The sequence below is a fragment of the Lipotes vexillifer genome, unplaced genomic scaffold (assembly GCF_000442215.2).
Source record: "Lipotes vexillifer unplaced genomic scaffold, Lipotes_vexillifer_v1.1 scaffold6, whole genome shotgun sequence".
Taxonomy (NCBI): Eukaryota; Metazoa; Chordata; class Mammalia; order Artiodactyla; family Lipotidae; genus Lipotes; species Lipotes vexillifer.
In genome coordinates, this window is record NW_006799037.1 from 1,697,388 (window position 1) to 1,712,437 (window position 15,050).

A 15,050-nucleotide genomic window follows, 5' to 3' on the forward strand; every position below is an offset into this window, starting at 1 on the left:
AAGTTTGGGAAACCCTGATTATTCTTTCCCTTCTTGGAGATGCCTAATGGCATCAGTTTATCCAGGTCTCGGAGGGGTCCCATGGTAAAGAAGCTTGTTTATCCTTATTTAATATGGTGTTCTCCAAACTTGTTTGTGCACAGAACGTTCTTGGTCCTATAACATCTCTGAACATCTGAAATTAGTGTTCCTGAAATTAGTATTTGGAAAAAATGTGAGGTATTATCTTAGCGTGAAGGCACAGAACAAAGGAATTTAGGACCAGCTGGGCAAATTATCTCACCCCCACCTCATTGGGTTGTTGACAGCATATACCTAGCATGGAACTGACCCTCGAAAAAAAAAATTCAAAACAGTTGAATCAGAGGAAACTCTTAAGCCCAGACCAGTGAAGTGATGGGCTCAAATTAAACTCACAATCAGAACTCTGTTTTATTTTTATGACACATGCAGAGAGACATTCCAACACCATATAAAGTTAGAAATGCTGTCTGTAAAACTTTATTCATTTGACAGTGAGTCATTCTCTTCTTGCTTCGCTTGGAAACAGAACTGTGGGCCTGTGTAACCCAAGGCACCTCATCATTTTTAGGGACAAAACCAATGCTCATGAAGCCACAGGGTTTGTCTAAGATCATAGAACTAACAAGGGGGTCCCAGACTTAAACTCAAGTGTCCTAACTCCCAGCATGGGGGCTTTTCAGGCTCTGACCCTTCCTCCATGCTCTCATTCCCTCCAGCGCTGTCTCCCCGAGGTGACATAAAGAGGTGGAACAAACAGGGTCTTCGAGATGAGGCAACTTTGCATTGAAACCCTGGCTTTACAAATCTGTGTGCTATTGGGCAAGTGGCCTGAACACTGTGTGCCTCAGTTTCCCCTTCTGTTAAATGGTGATCACAAACTCACCTCACAGAGCTATTGAGAAAATGGAATGACATCATAAAAAGTTTTTTAAAAATCCACTGTCATAAGCCACATAGGTATGAGATACATTTTATCCCCTTCTTTTTATTACCAATTTGAAGAACTCTTGATTATTTTTTTTCCTCCAGATAAGCATTCAAGTTTTCTCTTCTCTGTGGCTGTTTGTCACTCAGGAGTGGTTCTTTATATTTGAGTAAGAAGAACCTTTCAGTATCAATAGAAGAAAATGGACTTAATAAATAAATTGCCTGTTAATAAAAAAATGATGCTCAATTCTAAGGGTGTGAAATTGAGAAAAAGAGAGCATGTGATTTATAACACCCTGGGCTCTGTCTTCCAATAGGGCTTGTAGATACGGAAAGCAGGTCACCTCAGATGGAGGGACTGAAGGCTGTGTTCTGACTCCTGCCTTGTCGTTAGCTCCAGCCCAGGGGGACAACCTCGCTGACTTGGGCCCTGATGCTGTCACAGGTCAGCAGAAGGTCATTGGTACAGACACCAGTATGCTTCCCTAGGAGAGCCATTCATTTCAGGCTGGCAGAGGGCTTGCTTCCCCTGATGGCCAGGCAGGACTCGGAGCATTTTGCAGACAGCCTGAGCAGCCTTATCAAGCTCTTTGGTGGCAGCACAAGAAGCATTTATTTCTTCTGACTCCCTTGAGACAGAAGTCTTGCTTTCAACATCTAGAGAAACATCCTCCCTTTTCCATCACCTCCTCTCATTCCACCCTCTCATCCCTCTACTCCAGACCTCACTTTACATTTGGTCCATTGCACCGGCCTCCTAAGTGGCCTTCCAGCCTCTTTGCTAGCTGTCTTCCTATTGACCCTCTGCAGCCAGAACCATTTTTCCAGACTGCAGAGTATGGAAAGTCCAATGGCTTCCTGTGGTTTCCAGAAAAAAGCCCAGACAGCTTAGTCTGACATTTGGGATCCTCCAAATCTGTACCTTTAACCTTATTTTACATTCCTCCCATGTGTGCCTCCTTTGCTCCAATCAGATTGAGCTTCTTGACGTTTGTTTTTTCTGTTCTTACCCTGTTATTTTACATCTCTAAGTCATTGCAGTGGTTATTCCCTCTGGATGGCATATTTTCCCCTCTTCATCACCTTCAAAATTCAGCTCAAAGGTCAACTTTCTTCTATTCTCCCTAGAATTACTCATCTTGTCCCTTGGATTCTCACACTGCTCTCTTCATATCCTTCATAAACATTTGTAAAAATTTCCATTCTCCCCACCAGATGATGAGCTCTTTTAGTGCTGGGCCTGTGTTTATTCAGCTCAGCAGGCCCAGTACCCAGTTCAGTTTCTGGTACACAGAATCTACTCAATAAATGGATGGCTTAATGGATGGATGGATGGATGGATGGACAGATGGGAGGAAGGAAGGAAGGATTAGATGGAAGATGGCTGGCTGGATGAGTAGATGGAAGGAGGGGAGGGAGGGAGGAAAGAAGGAAGAATTAGACTTCCTGGCTATTGAGAAAGGGACGGGCTTGCATTGGATGGATTCAGTTGCTAAAGGATTCAGTCTGGCTTAGAAATTTTGGGTCTGTGGTTACAAAGGTATCAACACAAAATTCAATTTCTAGATCCTTCAGATACAAGAGAAAAGGGACTTTGAAAGGCCCCTGTCCTCCTTATTACAGGATTCTTTAAGTCAACAAAACACTTATGAGGCATTGACTGTTCACCAAGAACTGAGTTAGATATGGGAGCCCAGAGATGAAGAAAACATGGCCCCTGCTCTCAAGGAGCCCCGTGGAGAGAAAGGGCTCAAATGGAGGCATGGGTGCCAGTGCCTGGGGGCTCACCGGGGAAGGGGTTGTGCTTCACATTATGTGGGAAAATCATGAAAGGCTTCCCAGAGGAGGAAGGCTTATGAGGCGGGGAGAGTTTGCCAGACGGACAAAAGAAAGAGGATGTTCCAGGCAGATGGACTAAATGTTGGGGCAAGACCACTGCAAAAAAAAAAAATACCCAGTAGGGGGTGTGAAAATAATCCGGATGTCAGATGCTGAGAGGAAGTTTGAACTTGAGTGATTGCAGCAGGGATGGGAAAAATAGACAGATATATATATCTCCTATATGGCAATGGCTGGGCTGGATGAATGATGGCATACGAGGGATGGAGAAGGTGGAGGCAAGGATGACATTTGTGTTTCCAGCTTGCATGACACGATTCACAGAAATGGGAACAAACAGGGAGGATCAGACTTCAGGGCAACACAGAGAGGACAGATTTCAGTGCGTGATTCCACTGTCCTGGGGACATGCAGGAGGAAATACCTGGATGAATGAATCTGGAGCTCAGGATAAAGGACAGAATGGAGATATAGGTTTGAGAGTCATGGGGGAAATACATGGAGCCCTGGTGATGCACTTTGAAGTTCAAGATCCGTAAGTGGGGAGCCCTTTGGGCTCTTCTGTGCTCAGGGAGGGGTGTGGAGTAGAAGTGTTTCCTTCAGGAAAGAGGATGGAGCATTAGCAACCTCTGTGAGTGAGCTTGGTAAGATGGTGTGATTTCTGAATTGGAAAGAGTGAGCCCTTCATAATGAGGTCTGACAGCCATAGGGGGCTTTCCCCACAAATTGTTTTAAAATCCACAGTATGTGTGGAGGTAAGCTGCCTCTTCAGGAGTTTTCACTGTGCTCTCCGCAGGAAGAGCCACTGGCCCCAAGTGTTGGGGGCTTCTCTGTGAGGAGCTGTGGGCCCAGAGAAAGGGGAACCTGCTGGGTGGACGGTATTAGCCCGGGATCCCGATGGCCCCGCCTCTTTAAGATTTAAGATGTTTTTATCTTCTAGGCGTCCAGAGCCGGCAGGAAGAGGGCCTGAGCGCCAGGGCGGAAGCAGGCCCTCATCCCTCCGCCTTCCTCAGGCTCACTTACCTGGTAGCAGTATGGCCAGCCGTCCAGGATGGGCCTCCACGGGCTGGACCAGGTGGTGGGGAGGAGAGAGGGTGGTTGAGAGCACTCCACGGCCTGGCCTGACAGCCACCATGTGCGTGACTGGAGGCACGGCCTTTAGTTCCTTCTGCCTCAGTGTCCTTACCTGTCTGGGAAGTGCCAGAAGCAAGGGAGTTTCTAAACACAGCCGGTTTGTTGTTGTTTGTTTGTTTGTTTTTGCGGTACGCGGGCCTCTCACTGTTGTGGCCTCTCCCGTTGCGGAGCACAGGCTCCGGACGTGCAGGCTCAGCGGCCATGGCTCACGGGCCCAGCCGCTCGGCGGCACGTGGGATCTTCCCGGCCCGGGGCGCGAACCTGCGTCCCCTGCATCGGCAGGCGGACTCTCAACCACTGCGCCACCGGGGAAGCCCTGTTGTTTTTAAGGTCAGGTACATTCAGAGAAACTGGGGTAGAGGAGGAGGTGCTACTTCAAGCCCAGACACACCCTCTGCCGCACCCCTGCCCTCCCCACATGCTCGCACACAGTCACAAGCTGCCACAATCGGGCCCCCTGAAGGTGCGGGTCCCCAGAGTGTCATACAGGTTACAATCTAAGATAAAGGAGGGGCAGGAAGTAACTTTTAGGGGCTCCTACCATGAGGCAGACGCTATGCTGTGAATTTTCTCTACTTTACCTTATTTAGCCCTCACAGAATTCTATGCAGGGATTCGGAGAGGCTAAGCCACTTGCCCAGGGTCACTTAGCTAGTGAGTGGTAGAGCCAGGACTTGAACCCTGGCAGGTCTGTCTCCTGATGCTAGGCTCTTTCTGTCCCACACTGCTCCTCTGACGGAGGATGTCCACCACTGTGCATCCCGTCCCACATCCTCCACTCTGGGCTCCAATCCAGCTCATCCTTACCTGGCTGACTTGCTTACAGCTCATTCACAGAGGTTGCTAATGCCCCCTCCTCCTTCCTGAAGCCCGCTTCTTGGATTCCCATCACCCACAGTTTTCAACACAGCCCAGGATCCAGAGTCTCACCTTTAGAATCTCCCCTTTAGCTGACTCGCTATCCAGAATCATTTCTCCCTGGTGCTTCTCAAACTCTGTCTTGGATAGTATGTTCCCTTCCCATCTTCCAGCCACCAGTTCTCCCACTTAGTGCAGGATCAAATTGACAACTGTCCTCTCTATTCTCAACTGGAGGAATCTGGTACCTCGCACCCAGCTCTTCATGGCATGGCCACTAGTCAGGGCTCCAGTGCTGACTGAGGAAGCTCCTTTGGGGCTGAACTAGGTGAAATGACCTTGGAACTGTACCCTCATTTGCATCTCCAGGCCCTCGGCTGTGCTTTTCCTATTTGCCCACATCTGTTTCTGTGCATATTTTTGTTTGTCTCTGACTTTGTGGCAGAGAGTTTGACACTTCCCCTTCTGCTTTTAGCCTTTTCTAGATACTTCCAAGTGAGGACTCGGGGTGCCAGTTCATGATTTTGTCTCTCTGGCCGTGGAAAGAACTCAATAATATGTGATTGACACTCTCCCTGCATGCCTTCTCACCTCTTTCTGCCCAGCCTGGCGCAGTTGCAAGCACAGGGCTGCGGGTGTGTAACAGATGCTACTGATACCCTGCCCATCTCCTCTCACCACTCACTACTCAACGCTCATGCTTCCTTCTGCAATATTGGTAACTCTCTGTCCGAGAGGGAGGCTGGAAGGACTAGGGAGCTGACACCTCTGGGAGCAGCCCTCAGCCAGTGATGGATGGGAATGGGAGGATAGACAGCCAGCTTCCTCGTCCCTCGGGTGGGAGAGCCCTGATGTGTATTCTATACAACCAGGTGTCCCTGAGGTTTCCCTCCGTTCCCCGCAGCAGTGACCCACTCATTCGCTCACCCGAGTTGAATCTCTTCCTGTCCCTGTCTCACTCCTCACTCCCCTAAAAGTATTTCCTGTACAGATTGCTCTTATTCAGATCTTTCTTAGGGTCCGCTTCTGGGGGAATCCATCCCAAGACAGGGTCCTAAAGCTGATGTCCTCGGTGGCTCTGGCATCCACGTGGCTCCTTTCCAGTGGGGTCACAGTCGCCGTAGTCACCTGAAATAGTTTTAGGAGCCGTTCAGTGCACACGCCAAAGCTCCAGCAAATGTGGGAGTAAAAAGAAGATTGTTACGCATGGTCCTCTTTAATGGAAGCCAGTCATGGAGCTAATAATACTGATATTTTCAATGGACCAAATTAAATTATGCATCCCATCTTGTATCTTAATTAAAGGGATAAAAAAGCCTCTTTTACATTTTAATTAGCAAGCATGTCTTGGAAAGACTTAAATTAATATGGGAGTCATCACCATAGGAGAGCAGCCAGCTGCCAAGATTCACGAGGCCATAGAGAGCACAGAGAACAGAATGGGGCTTCCGGCATGGATGAGCATGGCCACGGCTGGAACTTGGAAACCTCTGAATTTTCTGAAAGGATAAAAGCGGGAGCCCAGTGCATAGCTGGGAGGCATGACATTGCCTTTTCTGGAAGGGCCCACCTTCTACACGTGAATCTTCTTGAAGACATTTGAACACTCAGTCTAGAAAATGTGAGAGGAACGAGAAACTGTTTGCATGTTGACTCTGCTTTGGCTGTCTTCTCGGATGAGAGTTCCTGGGGGTCCTGGAAGCCTTGTTGGCAGAGCCTGAAGTGAAAAAGGCTTTGCCATGGAGCTGGCCTAGCAAGTACCTCCAGTAAATGTCCTGTGCCAGTTTCAGAGAGGAGCCGGGCTCCCATGGCTGTGTGTTTTCCCTCTGTCCAAAGAGAAAAATGGTCTGGGGCCATGCTTGCTGGCTGGCTCCCACTGAGTGTGTAAGGGCTGCTGCAGTCCTGTCGGCAAATTATTATTATTTTTTTTTAGCTTTACTTGTAAAAAATGTCACAAGTAATATCTACTTGTTTTTAAAAATTGAAAATACATATAAGCAAATAAGAAATTCACGACAAAAAGCGTAACTCCATCACCCGGAGATAATCACTGATAACACTTTGCACGGCTCCTTCTAGATCTGCTTGCTGTGTCTGCCTCCTGGCATCCTCCTGGCTAGTGTTTCCCTGGATCCTGGTCAGTGAGGGAAGGGCGGAGTATACCGCTTACATTCTCCTCCTGCTTCTGGTTCTGAACTCTTTTGCCCCATCTCCATTTGTCATTCCCTCTCCCCATCTTCCTTCACTCCTGCCAGCTGCTCTAGGTTTTTTGGTTCATTTCATTTCAGCCAGGAGCTGGCTCCCCTTCCAATATACAAGAATGTCTATTGTATAATGACCGGCATTAAAGGATTTGGGTAAAATGGGATTTCAACATGGAAAAAGGAAAATTAGTCGCCATTATTCTTTCCTCGAGGACTTTTTACTGTCTCCCGCTGTTTCGTTCAGGGTCCTCCTACCAGATTGCTTGGCCCTGCTCTCTCTCCCCAAATTCTTCTCCCGTTTCCTCTTTTCTTATTGTCCCATGTTCCCCAGAACTCCTTCCTCTTGAGTTGCCAAGGGACCACCATAGAGCTTCGATTACTTGTGCTATGCTAGGCAATTTCGTTTCTTTTTTTCTCTCTCTCACATATAGGCTAGCCCAAGGACTTTCCTTTCATAGCCAAAAGGCCAGGAATTTTCTAAATCAAATAGCCAGCTACTTTTGAGATGAATTTACCATACCTCTAGAAGATAGTTTTATCTTATTTTGTTTTACCTTACTTTGTTTTATTTTACTTTATTCTTCCCCTGAAATAAAAAGTCTTTAATATCCTTTTAACTAAATTAAGAGTGTAGGGCCTGTGCAAACCCTTAATTGTATCCTTAGACTCAGTTGTTAGAAGTGAAAGTCTAGCTCAAGAAATACGAACAATTACAAGGCTTCTGATACATTCTGTCGAGTTGCCCCACAGAAAAGAGGTACCATCCCACACTCCCTCTAGCACTACTGTGTGAGGGTCTGTTTTCTCCTACTCTGACCAGCTTTGGATAATATAATTTAGAAGGGAAAAGAATTAGCTGTTCTGATGGGTCAAAGTCACACCTGCATGTTGATGTAATTCCAACAGCAGTTTCTGAGCCGTGTGTGGGCAGAGACCAGGAAACAGGAGCTCTCGGTGGAAGCCCCACATGTCACCTATTTGACATGCGGCTTCCAAATGGAATCTAGGTTCAGTCCTGTCCCTGACGTAGGCCCCTGAGCCAGGGCTCTCCTATGGGCCAGAGCCGGGCTCTCCCTCCCTGCCTGTGGGTGCTTAGTGGGAGCAGTGTGGGCAGGGGAAAATGAAGGGAACCCTGGAGCTCTGTGTCTAGAAGCTGAGCCCAGTATGGACACAGTGAGGTGATAGCTAGCTGGACTTTGCAGCCATCCTTTCAAATGTACAGCCAGTCCATTAAGATGGTCTCAGATGAGTTCATCCCCCTCCCTTGTACGCACTTGTCAGACTACACACCCCACTACAGGAATCTTTGGGATTGCTTGACCTCAGGCCTGGGCCTGCTCCTGTCTGCCCCCAGCCCTACTCAGCAGCAGCCCCAGACCTCTTCACCATCAAGACCCTGAATCTACTCTGACTGGGACCAGGAGGGCATTCGAAGCCTCAGCCACAACGTCACGTCAAGGGAGGAGTTTTCTGAGCTTCTGTCGTCAGTTTGCAGTTCCTGGGGAGAGATTCTGGCTCCTTATCATGACCTAGGACCAGCCTTGGCCCATTGCCTCTGAATTGCTGGCGTTTCCTGGTCTGTCCCTAAGTCTTACTGGGAATCGAGCCTGTGTTAGTTTGCTAGAACTTTTGTAACAAATTACCACTTTCTGGCTGGCTTAAAATAATAGAAATTTATTTCTCTCACAGTTCTGGAGGCCAGAAGTCCAAAATCAAGATGTGGGCAGGGTTGGTTCCTTCTGGAGGCTCTGAGGGAGCCTCTCCTAGCTTCTGGAAGCTGCGGGCAGTCCTTGGCATTCCATGGCTTGTAGACAACGTTGTGTCAACCTCTGGCTCTGTCATCACACCACCTTCCCCTCTGTGTATCTCATCTCCCCTTCTCTTCTCTTCTAAGGACACTGGCCATTGCATTTAGGGCCCACCAAGGTGATTCAACCAACTGCAGAGCCCTCGCTGAACTCCAGCCAAGTCTCATCCCTGTCCAGCTGCCCCGGAAGCTGGGCCTTGTCCCCAGGACGCCAGAATGCTTGCTGACACCCTGCTCCAGCTTCTGACCTCAGGTAACCTTGTTTAGCTCCAAGCACCGCTCATGTCTGAGCTTCCCCAGCACTACTCTCTCCCTACTTGTTGACCGAATTCTTCCTTCCACTGGGAATGTCAGAAGTCAACCAGAGTTCATTGTGCCCCATGAGACACAGAATAATGGATTCCAGACCCTGGCCAAGCTGGGACAGGGGCAGCGGCTCAGGGGAAAGGGCAGGGGCTTTGTGAGAGACCAGTCTCTGTTCTTGGCTCTGACACTCACTCCCTGTGTTAGGGGTTCACTCAACATTTCTGAGTTCTGGTTTCCTCAGGTGTGGATGGTGTTGGACCATAATGTGGTGGTCGTGAGAGAGCTGAGAGCCTGTGGGTGAGGGGCCTAGGGTACTAGCCATGATATAGGTTGTCTTACGCTCTCCTGCTCACCTCACCTACCACGGTAAGGCCTTTGTTACTGTGGAGACAAGGGGCGACAACTCTGCAATGTGGAAATATTGTCATGCAGTAACATAGCAAAGTTATGCTTAAGAGGAATAGCTGCCTCTTCCCCCGCTCCCCACATAGAAAATAAAGTAGAACTAAGCCAGGACCCTGGGGACCCAGCAGCGGGGTCAAAAGACCGAGGGGACGGTGGGAAAGAGAAGAGGGAGAGAAGGGACACTCAGTGTCCGCCTGAGACAGATTCTGTATGAAGTGTCCATTCTTGTAATAGACTGTGCCTGCAGAACTTTCTAGAATTTATAGGCATCACTAAGGGGTTGCCGACAGGAAGTGCTCAGTAAATGTCACCTCCCTCTCCTCCGATTTTCTCCTGAAGCCACTGCTTTTGGTTCCACCTTCCTTCCTTGCACAGCAAAGCACCACTAAGTCGAAGCTTGCCCCTTGACGAGTGGGTTAATCCAGGGTCCAGGGTGCCAACCTCGAAGCCACAGCAAGGACTGTGGCAGGAAGGATGGTTAATGGAGTCACCATTCAGAGCTGAGCTGATAATTGCCAGGGGGCTGGGGGTGGGGCGGGGGGGGGGTATTTAAGTATAAACATTGCTAGGTTTAATTAGGGTGAGTCTACCTTTGATTATCAGTGTCACACAGGGCAGATTTTCAGTCTTCTCTGCTCCAAAGCAGAATTCAGGCCTAAGGATTCTTATCATTTCCTGACAGTCACTATGAGTTTTCTGTGATGGGTGAGTTTAAACAATTCACGGTTGACAATGAATATGCAAACAGGTGTTAATTAAGGCCTTTGCTCATCTTCCTACCTCATTTTGGAATATTCAGAGGATTCAGCAGCCACACTTGGTAGGGTTAGTATATCCCTCCGATGCCCAATCCTGGGCACCCGCTGCCCTGTTCCAGGTGGCCCTCCCCAGCCTCCCAAGATTATTCACATAGACCTGAGCCCAGGTCAGCCTCTCTCCACCAGTGAGAGTACACCAACTCACGCGGCCTCTGATTAATTAACTGAGTTCCACGGAGGGCCTTTTTGTGGATGGATGGAGGAGCACGTGTAGCCTTTTAAACACGCTTAATTAAGCTGGATGAAACACTGGGCTCCTTGGCAACGAGCTGGGCCTCAAAGCCGACTTGTGGCGTATTTGCACAACGTGCTCTGTGTTTGCGCCTTTGAAATGGGATCGATCCGTCTGGGGGATGCCTTGTAGGTCTTGTGTTCACTGCATTCTTTCTTGGCTCAGTCAGATTAGGGGAGGGCTCAGAGGAGTGTGGCTCTCCCCAGCACTCTCCTTAGAGATGAGCTGTGACTCTACCATTCAGGGAGCTTGGCCAGCTGCTGCCGAGCACGGGATATGAGATGCACATGCAACTGTAGCATTAGACGTGACGTTTGAAATATTTAATAGGGAGAGCGCAGGCTCCAACCAATCCGAACAAACAACAGCCATAAATAACAGAGCTATTCTGCTGGGTAATAGCTGAATATCAGCCTTGGAAAAAGTTATAGTTCATGAAGAGTTTCACATATATTTCCCCTTTTGATTATAGTCACAACTTCATGAGCTGGGTTGAGATACTTTCCTAATTATAGAGATGGGAAACTGAGGTTCAGAGAGGTTATGTGTCTTCCCCAAGGCCACAGAGCTAATGCCGCAGCTGGAAGCCAAGCACCCTCCTTGTTCTTTCTACCACATCACTTGCTCATGCCTGTGCACATGCTGGGGCTCTACCAGGTCTGGGATGATCAAGAGAAAACCTCCCAGTTTATGGCTGGACTGCCAACTGATAAACTCAGGGCCAAGGCGAGAGTGAGGGCAGGAGGAGGGGGGCAGCAATGCTCTAGGATTTGTGGTCAGTCAGGGTGGAACCAAGAGCCAAGTGTGGACCTTTTTCTGTCCTCTGCTCGCAAAGCCCTGTGATCCTATGGGAGGCTCAAAGGAAGGGAGGATGGCACAGAGTAAACGCAGTGAGGGGCATTCCTGGAAGACAAGGACATGGGTATTTATTTTGGAAGGTGGTCCCAGGAAGTGAAGCAAGTTAGCTCTGGAAGGCGAAGAGCCATTGAAGTGGATGCTAACGAACAAGTCACCATCGTGGGCAGCCAGGCTCAGTCCCCAGAGACCTTCTGAAACCCACGTGGCCCTTGCCTCAGAATTGTGCCAGGGGAGGCCAGGGCGCTTACCCACCCACCGCCATCCCCCAGCCCTGGGCATTAACTTCCTTGCACTTCACAGTTGCTCCTGGCCACTCAGAGAAACTAGTAGGCAGAGAAGGCAGCCTGGACACTTGGAGGAGGGGGCGCAGAGAACCATCTTCACAACTACAGCTGAACTTATGTGGGCTGGAGGGATACGGGATAGGGTATCCAGGCATCTGCTATGCCTATGGATCCCAAAGGATGCCAGAAAACAGGAAAAGGCTTTCCCCATCATGGGGCTGCTTTCCTCCATGTGAAGGAGGGAAACCTGGGTGTTTCTGGTCTCTGTGTGTGCCCAGGATTTTCTAGGAAACTCAGAGAATGTGCCCCATCCCTCTCCGGCTACAGAATGTCAGTGTCTGAACTTTCCGCTCTGCACAGTCTGACTTATTTGGGGAGTCTCTAGAGCCTCTGAGGTGGGGGGAGACTTGCTTGTGGCTCTGGTGGGAAATGCCATCCCCCTAAGCCCGGCAGTCTCCCCTTCTCCCCTGCCGCAACCTTCACACCAATCTGTAGCTGGCACTTCTGCCCTGCCAGAGGGCCTGGTGGGGACGTGTGACAGATACAGAGCATTTTAATTTTGGAAGCCATTGATCTAGCACACGTTAACAAATGATACCTGTCATTTGAAACGTTGCTTGCCCTTCATCTTGTCTTATCTGAGCACCAATTGCATCAGATAGGACCCATGTCAGTTTTCAGGGACAAACTGCTTGCCGGTTCCCCCTCACCCCAGAGCCAAGAGGAATCGTCCCTCCAGTCTGTTAATAACAAGGGCAGTGCCTGTGAGGATGGCTCAGGGGCCAAGGATAGGAGAAAGTAGCAGGAAATTGCCTGGGAGTAGCTAAGAAAAAGGGCTCTTTATTTCCACCATAAAGGGTAGTCTTCTGATACATTTCAGTGGTAAGTTGGAGAGACACTGGTCTGTTACCCACATACAGACCTCAATAGGCAGCTTCATGTATGTAAAAAGCACTAAGCTAGGGATTCATCACGGGCTCTTGGAGTTTGCCTCCATCTAGCGATATGAACCTGGGCAGATAGTTTTCCCTCTTTTTTCTTTCATGACACCATCTATAAACATAAGCGTGGAAGTCTCTGCCCTGCCCTATTTCATTAGGCTGCTCAAAAGAGTTGAGGCAGGTTGGCACTAAGAAAAGTAGAAGGGACCGTGGAGATGAACTTTATTTATAAATTGATGTGGATGAATCAAAGTCAAGACAACCTGCATAGGCTGGGCGTGGCTGGGTAGAATGACTCACCTATAGCTGTGACACAGAATAGGTGACGTTAACCCCTCTGAACAAAGACAGAACGTGCCAGCAAAGGGATGGGGTTCAGGGCTTCCCTGATGGCGCAGTGGTTGAGAGCCTGCCTGCCAATGCAGGGGACACGGGTTCGAGCCCTGGTCCAGGAGTATCCCACATGCCGCGGAGCAACTAAGCCCGTGTGCCACAGCTGCTGAGGCCTGCGCGCCTAGAGCCCATGCTCCACAGCAGGAGAGGCCACCACTGTGGGGATCCCGCGCACCACAACGAAGAGTAGCCCCCGCTTGAAGCAACTAGAGAGAGCCAGCGCGCAGCAACAAAGATCCAACGCAGCCAAAAATAAATAAAGAAATAATTATAATTTTTTAAAAAAGAAGAAGAAGGGATGGGGTCCAGCACAGAAAAGCAGGCTTCAAAGAGGAGGGTTGTTAGTCTGTCCCCAGGTCTGCCCTAGAGACAGGTCTTCTCCTTTGAGGTGAGGACAATTCCTAGATCTTAGCAGAAATAATCCTCCCCGCTTCCTAATATTCCCTTCCCTTACTTGGACACACCAAGCAAGCCTCTGAAGAATGTTTTGGTGTCCTCAATGCTATAAAGGAGTGTCCTGGCACAGTGGGCATCAGTTGGATTTGCTGCCTAGCATTGTGGTACCTATATCCTATTGCCCTCTCTTTTGTCTACTCTCAGCCCTTGTACTTTAGATGAGGCACCAACTCTTGGTATAAGGATGAAACATCCCTAGATCCCGAGGTGATCTAGGCTTCAGGCAATCAGTACATACCATTTCTCTCCTGGACACAGAGATTAGTTCAGGGATGGCTATATGACCTAATTAGAAAACAAGTGATACAATGAAATGCTCACTGGGGCTTCCAGAAGAGAATCTTTCGCTCTTGCCAGCTAGACTTGAAGCTGAGGATGGGATCCTGAAGGGCAGGAAGCAATCTTGCCACCATGTGGAGCCTAAGGTGGAAGTCAACTTGGTAGAAGACAAAACCCAGAAAAGGAAAAACTTGAGGTCCAGTGATACCATTTGAGCTCTGAGTCCAGCTGTGCCTGAAGCTGAACTTACCCCTGGGACTTTCAGCTTTGAGAGCCAGTGAATTCCTTTTGTGCTTAAGTCATTTTGAACTAGGATTTCTGTCCCTTGCAACTGAAAGAGCATCAACTGAAACACCTGGACAAGGGACTTCACCTTTACAAATAGTTCCGTTGGCATTCTCACTTGGCACCAGTGTCTTTTGAGCCTGGATTGTGTGAGTTTGCCCTGAAAGACTGATGACTTTTGGGTGCACTGAAGAGGTCTACTTTCTGAACTTGGATGGCTGAGAACTTGGCTAAGGTATAACCCACCAATGAAAGACCCTGCCCAAGTGACCATTTCTGGCCCTGAGTGAGAACTCGGTGGTCACCGGGGATGGTAGCTTATTTGTTGACCAATATGCTGCCATGAACCTCCTTCTTTCATGATGAGCCTGAGAAGATAACAGGTGCTAGGTTACATGTCATTCATTCCTTTATTCATTCGGATGTTCTTTAATTCATCCAACAGATAAATGAACAAGGGAATGGTGAACCATAGTCTGGTAAAATTGACTGAGGTGGGAGTAATATTTGAAATATTGCATTTAACAACCAGTGTGGTATACTGCAGATGCTGCAGTTCCCAAAAATGTTCAGGCAAGGGCGTCTGTAGGGAGTGCTAGGCTACGTCAGGGGCTTCAGCCCAGCGTATGCCTTCTGGGGAGCCAGTGTCAAATACTGTCAGAGGCAGTGTCTCTCCCACCAGGGCTCTGGCCAGGAGGCATCTGGGCTAGGGTGTTGGCTAGTGGATGGCGTACTGCCATTGGAGGAACAGAAGTATTTCAATATTTTAGCAGTTGGTATGGCTTTTGGGGTGAGTATTGGCTGCATTTCAGGTCTGAATGGAAACCAGATTTTGAAGAGCTTGGCACACCAAGTCGAACAATCTTCATTCTACCTTGAAGACAATGGGGAGCCGTTGGGGTCATTAAGAAAGAGACTGACGTGACCAGATTTGTGGTGTAGAAGCACATGTCTAGTGATGTCTGGAAGATGATTGGATAAAGGACCAGAGACAGGTAAC